General features: G+C 46.7%; 1 protein-coding gene across 1 annotated transcript in view; it reads left to right on the top strand.

Annotated features, from left to right (window-relative positions):
* The first annotated feature begins 2,013 nt into the window (after positions 1–2,013).
* The window catches only part of ULK4 (unc-51 like kinase 4), a 512,005-nt gene continuing 507,610 nt past the window's right edge, over positions 2,014–6,408 (top strand). Inside the window, exon 1 of the mRNA XM_082849145.1 lies at positions 2,014–2,070. The gene's annotated coding sequence lies outside the window, so the exon portion shown is untranslated. The remainder of the gene's footprint in view (positions 2,071–6,408) is intronic.

The raw sequence follows: 6,408 nt of genomic DNA, 5'->3' as shown, positions 1-6,408 counted from the left end.
TTCTATCCAGGATCCAGGTGAATTTTCTTAATTTGTTTGCCCTTTCCCTAATTTTTTTTTGCCTAACTTTACATGTATTATTATTTTGCACGCTTCTTCGGATGAAGAAAGATAACCAATAAGTGATTTTTTCTCCTCTGCAATGTCTAACATAGTGCTTTGTTCAAAGGAACTTTGTATGTGACTGAAGAGATTCTTTATGATAATCTAGACAGTAGGAAGAGGAAGCAGAAGGTATTTCTGAGAGGAAGAGGTTGCATGTAATTCAGCATTTGGTATCCTTCATGTCAGATTCATTCTTACCAACTATAATGAGAAGGAAAATCTAAAATTAAGGTGAAGGCAAAGGTCACCCTGAAAGTGCCCAGGAATTGAAGCAATTAAGAACATGGTGTTTCAGCTCTGCCCTGTTCAAGAACCTAAACAGCACTCAGCTGTTTTTTTTTTTTGAAATTGAACTAATGCCTGTTGAGGTCCTACCTTTGGTCCAGTGGTTGTCACTGAGCGGGGTGAGTTTTTCCTTCAAGTACTCTCTAGCTTGTGTTTGTGATATTGTCTTAAAATTATCTATAGCAGTTCTTAAACTTTTCTGGGTCATTGGTACCTTTGAGAATCTGATCAAACCATGGACTCTCCACCCAGAAAAATGCACATGCACACAACATTTTAACTGCCTTGGCAGGTTTATGTATTCCCTGGAGGCAACCAAAGAACTTAGGCTAAGAAGCACCAGGATTTGGTATTGTTTCGGCATGAACGCGTAGGCTGTCAAAAGTCGGAATAAACTAGCTGATATTTCATTGTATGTCTTGATTAATTAGGAAGTGATAGATGAGGAATTTTTTTCTACATCAATTCTCTTAAATACAAAAAACTGACAATAATGGCTAATGTAAGACTCCTGAGAAGGCAAGAAGGGTTAGAAGTCAAAGAATAGGAGACGTGGTTAACTTGAGATCAGAGAGAGGCACGGTTCCTACACGTAAAGGTTTGCAAAGCGTGGTCCCTTATCGGCAATATCCACATCACCTGGAACTTTGATAGAAATGCGAAATTAGGGGCCTCGTCCTGATTTACAGAATCAGAAGTTCTGTGGGTGGGTGGGCTTGTTTTAACCAGCGCTCCAGATGATTCTGATGCCAAAGTTGATAATCTCTGCGCTAACTCGCATGGAAGAGAGGAGCTGGTGTTAACGTTTCTGGTGGTTGAAATTTGAGAACGTGGAGCTTTGAAAGTCATAAGCAACCAACTGGAGATCAGGGATCTGGTCTGTTTTCTCATGTACAAGAAAGAAGGTAATTCATAGCCTTCTTTTTTCTAAAGGGTCAGGAAGCTATTCGAGGGGCCATTCGTTATCCGGATTATGTCGTCACGTCCACCTGAACTCTGGAGGGCGTCAGAAAGAAAAAGGATGGAAGGAAACGGAGGACAGTGGGTGCAGGAAGAAATGACGAGGGCCCAGGACTCCACTGCCACCAACTATGCAACTACCGCCCAAGCAGTTCTCCTCCACCCGCCCAAGCCCCCAGTCCCCACACAGTTCGGATGGACAGACTCTCCAACACTGCCGCCCACTTCCGGCCCCAGCCAATAGCTACTCAAAGTGCTCAGCCAGTCAGCGCCCCTGTGCTCATTCCGGCGTTCGGCGTGCTGCCCTGGAAACGGGATGGGCTAATCCAAACGCGGAGGGGTGCAGAACTCGCAAGGCCGGTCGCCGACGCTCTGAGCCCTTTACTTTTTACCCCGACCTAGGGTAGATCGGTGGACTCGTCCTAACGCTAGGCGCGAGGCTGCGTCACTTCCAGGCCCCAGCCAATGGGAAGCGAAACTGCTCAGCCAATCAGCGCCCTGCGCTCCTTCCGGCGTTCTGCGTGCTGCCCTGGAGACGGGCAGGCCGAATGCAAACACAGAGGGGTGCTAGACCTGCACGGCCTCACGCTGTCGGCCTTGCTCCATTGCTTCGCCCCTGGCTTTTGGCCAGTGGACTCGTCCTAAGGGGTCGGGGGCGAGACGCGCGCACTGGCGGCAGGCCTCCAGTGGACCTGCGGCTTCTCCCCACAGAGCTAGAAGGTGAGCGGTAGTGCCGTTTTTAATGTGGGTTCCTGTGTCTTTCAGCGTTTGTTGGAGAGACTAGGCCTGCAGGGGAGCTGCCCACCAGCCTCCCTCCCTCCGTGGACCCTGTGCCCTCAGCGCCCCCTCTCTCTCTTCGCGTTCTGCTTTGTGTTTGTGTTAAACCCCGCACAACTTTTGGTTCAGGGTACGCGGGACACCTATTCTAGACCTGGGTTCGGGAGACGCGCTTTATAGACGCCCCGTATTCGGAGTTTTATACCTTAAAACGCTGACTTAGCTTTCCGGGTTCTAAGCCGGCCTCGCTGACTGATGTCGGTGGACGTGGGGAGGCAGTGAAAGCCGCCAGTTCGCTGGCCGCGATCTACTTGGGGTGGGGAGGAGAGGGTGTTTACGTAGAGACTCAGAGCCTACACTTTCGACGTCAGACCACGCTCAAAGCTTGCAGTTGATTTGGTCCGAAAAGTGTTGCGAGGAGGAGCACTTGTTTAGTGCTTAGCATAGTGCCCGCCGCCTTTTGTGCCCTCGGGAAAGGTTGACTTCGCCTGCGGTTTTCAAAGGTAGCGCGCATCCGGACGGCGAGTTAAAACGCAAAATTGCTGGACCCTGTTTCGAGAGTTTCTGATTCAGTAGATCTGGGCCCAGGGCGAGAATTTGCATTTCTATCGAGTTTCCTGGTGTTGCTGATTGCCGCTAGAGAGGGAGTTAATGATTTGAAGGTGGGGATGATTAAGAGGAGGGTTCACTCATGTCTTTACCAGCGTGCTGTTACCACCTGAACCGTTTCAGAGTTTGTTGAATGTGGGCTCTGTCCGCTGAATCTTAAATGCTTCAGTTACTCGTATGTGTGAATTCCTCTGACCTCTGGCTTCTCAGATGATACCTAGGTGAACTTGTAGATTAAAAGAGGCTTAAAAATGCGCCATGCTAAAAAAAAAAAAATGCGCCATGCTTTTAGAAAATGTGGAAGACTAAACTCTGGTGTCTGGGAATGCACACTACAGTGAGAAAACTATAAAGAAACGCATCAAAGTCCGGAGAGTGATTACTTTTGGGGAGTAGGAGTTGTTATGGTCCTAGGCTCAGGGAAGGGATTCTGGGGTCGCTGGCAAAGTGCTATTCCTGACCTGAGTGATGATTACGAGGATGTCTCTCTTACAGTAATTCATTAAAGTATACATTTATTTTGTGGGTTTTTCTGTTTCATTTTATAAGTTGAGGTTACAAATGTTAAAAAAATTGCATATTAGGAAGTCTAAGGTGAGGAACATCCCTGGAGTGAGTCAAAAAGAATCTTAGTCACGGGCTTTCAAATTTGGAAGATAACTTAAACTTAGAAGACCATCTGATCCAATTCTTATTTTAGCCTAAGGAAGTTGAGCTCTCAGAATCGGGAAGTGCTGCAGGTAATAAACGCTCGTCTAAACCCAGTTTGTAATTGATGTGTTTTGTTAATTTCAGCTGCCTGCTCTGCTCAGGTGCCTCTATTCAGTGAAAGATTGAGGACGTGAATTTGGCCTGACTCAAATTCAAAATTTTAAGATTTTATTTTTTTTTTGTGGCCTAAAACCTTATTGTCAAGGAATCACTTACTCATCCTACATAAAAACTTATTATTTCAACATCTTATTCTGATGTATCCTAATGTACCAATTCGTGAACATTTAATTAAGGTATCTGGTGATTTTTTTTGCCACATAATTACTCCTGTTAAGGCTGCATTTTAGTGGGTCAGGACTCAGCACTGGTTCTGTTTACCTGAACCAAAAGACTGGCACACATTTCTCCAGGAAAGATGGGTTTATTTGGCATCAGCAGGGAATCCCAATTCAGGGCGTGTAACCATGACAAGCCACTGTGCAATTCCCTGCATGGCAGGGAAGGCGAAAGCTTTTTTAGAGATGAAAAGGAAGTTGGGAGGGCTGTAATAAACAAAGAATCCATGGCTTTTCATTGAGTTGAGTCCTTGCCAGCAAAGAAGAGGAATCTTTCTTCTTCTCGTTGGGCTCTGCTATCTTTGCAGGGCATGAGAGCTCCCCGCTTCTGGTCTTCTGACTCTAATTGAGGTTTCTGTTTATTAGTTTTTTACACTTATCCATTTTGATCAAGATTTTTCTCTGAAAGCATTGCTGATCAAGAGTCAGGTTTTCTAGTTTCAGGGGCTTTTTGTCCCTCAGTGTCGGGAAGTATCTTTCCTGGGTGTAGTGTCTCAAGTTGGAGGGAAAGTGCACAGATGGGAAACCTATTAAGGTCACAAGTAACAAGGAAAGGTAGGAGGGAGAACTCTCAGGCACTTTTAATCTAAAATCCATATGTTGTCAAGATGATAGACATTGGCGATCCTCTGAAGTCTTAGGCCATCATCAAAGGTTTGGCTATTGTCTGGTTAGGGCATTCAAAATGGCTGTTCTCTGCTCTCTGTACACGCCCAGCTTGACCAGTCCCTGCTTCACTCACATGACTATCCAATCATCTTAATTATAGAGGTTAATTAGTCCCTGGTAACTGATGAGCCCATCTGATGTCAATTCCCGCCCCCATAAATGGTAGCCTCCTCCTCCCTTGAGTAGTGAAGAGTGCTGCTGTGTCCTGTCTTGCCTGCTGTCTGCCACACACGGTGGGGTGTCACTCCAGGACCTTGCTTCAGGCCTGTAAGATCCTCTGTCCAGTAAGCCATTTCTGTCTCTGTCACTGAGTCTGGGCTCTTCGAGGCTTGGCAGCTACAAGGCTTGTAGGCCTGAGGGGTGCAGCCTAACAGTGGCAACCTTCCAGCAGGTCTGATCTGGATATCTTGGGAAAGCTGTCTCATCAGATACTGTCTGCTTCAATTCCAGGAAATCTTTACTTTCAGGTCACCAGAGGATGTGCAGGTCCAGTCAGAGTGCGGTGCTTCCTTTAGATGTATTGTGAATCCAAGAGTTGTATTCCTTGGAGTTTGGTGGCACAAGGGTTGGTTACTAGTACTTGATAGGGGCCTTTCCAGTGATGCTGAAGACAGTTCTTCTGGAAGTGTCTTTTCCAGTAAATGAAATCTCCAGGTTGCAAGGTGTGATGCTTAAGGTCTTCGTGTCCTGAGGGTGCATGGTAAAAAGACTGCCCTACTGGGCTTCCCTGGTGGCGCAGTGGTTAAGAATCTGCCTGCCAATGCAGGGGACACGGGTTCCAGCCCTGGTCTGGGAAGATCCCACATGCCACGGAGCAACTAAGCCCGTGCACCACAACTACTGAAGCCCGTGTGCTTAGAGCCTGTGCTCTGCAACAAGAGAAACCACCGCAACGAGAAGCCGGCACATTGCAACGAAGAGTAGCCCCTGTTTGCTGCAGCTAGATGAAGCCCGCACACAGCAACAAAGATCCAGCACATCCAAAAATAAATAAAATAAGTAAATTTAAAAAGACCGCCCTACCAAAACATGGTTTTTTTTTTTTTTTGCGGTACGCGGGCCTCTCTCACTGTTGTGGCCTCTCCTGTTGCGGAGCACAGGCTCCGAACGCGGAGGCTCAGCGGCCATGGCTCACGGGCCCAGCCGCTCCACGGCATGTGGGATCTTCCCGGACCGGGGCACGAACCCATGTCCCCTGCATCGGCAGGCGGACTCTCAACCACTGCGCCACCAGGGGAGCCCATCATGGTTATTTTTAATAGAGACAATTAGACCTTTCAATGTTGGAGTATCTCTCCTTTTATTAATTGTGGGTAGTAAGAAGCAGGGGACAAGTGCTTTGGGTGTCCTGTGATGATCTCAAAGGTTGAGAGTTTCTGAATTCCAAAAGGGGTGGATCTGAGATTTAGAAGAACCAACAGCAATGCTTTTGGCTAAGGTGTTTGGAGGGTCTTTACACATTTTGCCAATTGAGTCTTCATAATGCTGTTAGTACGTTCAACTAAACCAGAGGATTGAAGATGGTAAGTAAAGTGTAAGTGTTATAAAACCAGCTGAACAGTGCACACTTGTTGAAGCACCTGGCCTGTGAAATGGGTTACTTGATTACTGTGAAGTTTGAGAGGAGTTTCCCAAGTAGCGGTACTCTTTTCCAAAAGGACTTTAGCCACGTTAAGAGGCAGTAGGCTGTCTGCAAGGGAAGTCCAGTGAAAATGTACAGACTGTGACTAAAGCATACTTTATTCACTAGATGAAGTTTTATGAAATCCATTTGCCAGACCTCAAATGGTCCATCATGCAGATGAAGATGTCCCGGGGCAGTACGCACAGGCCTACATGGGTTGTATTTTGACAAGTGAGGGAGGCACCTTTTGTGGCGTTCTTAATGTTTCCGCAGCAATATTGATTCATGAAGGCTCTCATTTTGTCAGTAGACTGATGCTTTAATGCATGT

Source organism: Leucopleurus acutus (assembly GCF_964270905.1).
Source record: "Leucopleurus acutus genome assembly, chromosome: 10".
Taxonomy (NCBI): Eukaryota; Metazoa; Chordata; class Mammalia; order Artiodactyla; family Delphinidae; genus Leucopleurus; species Leucopleurus acutus.
This window is presented reverse-complemented; position numbering and strand designations above follow the sequence as displayed.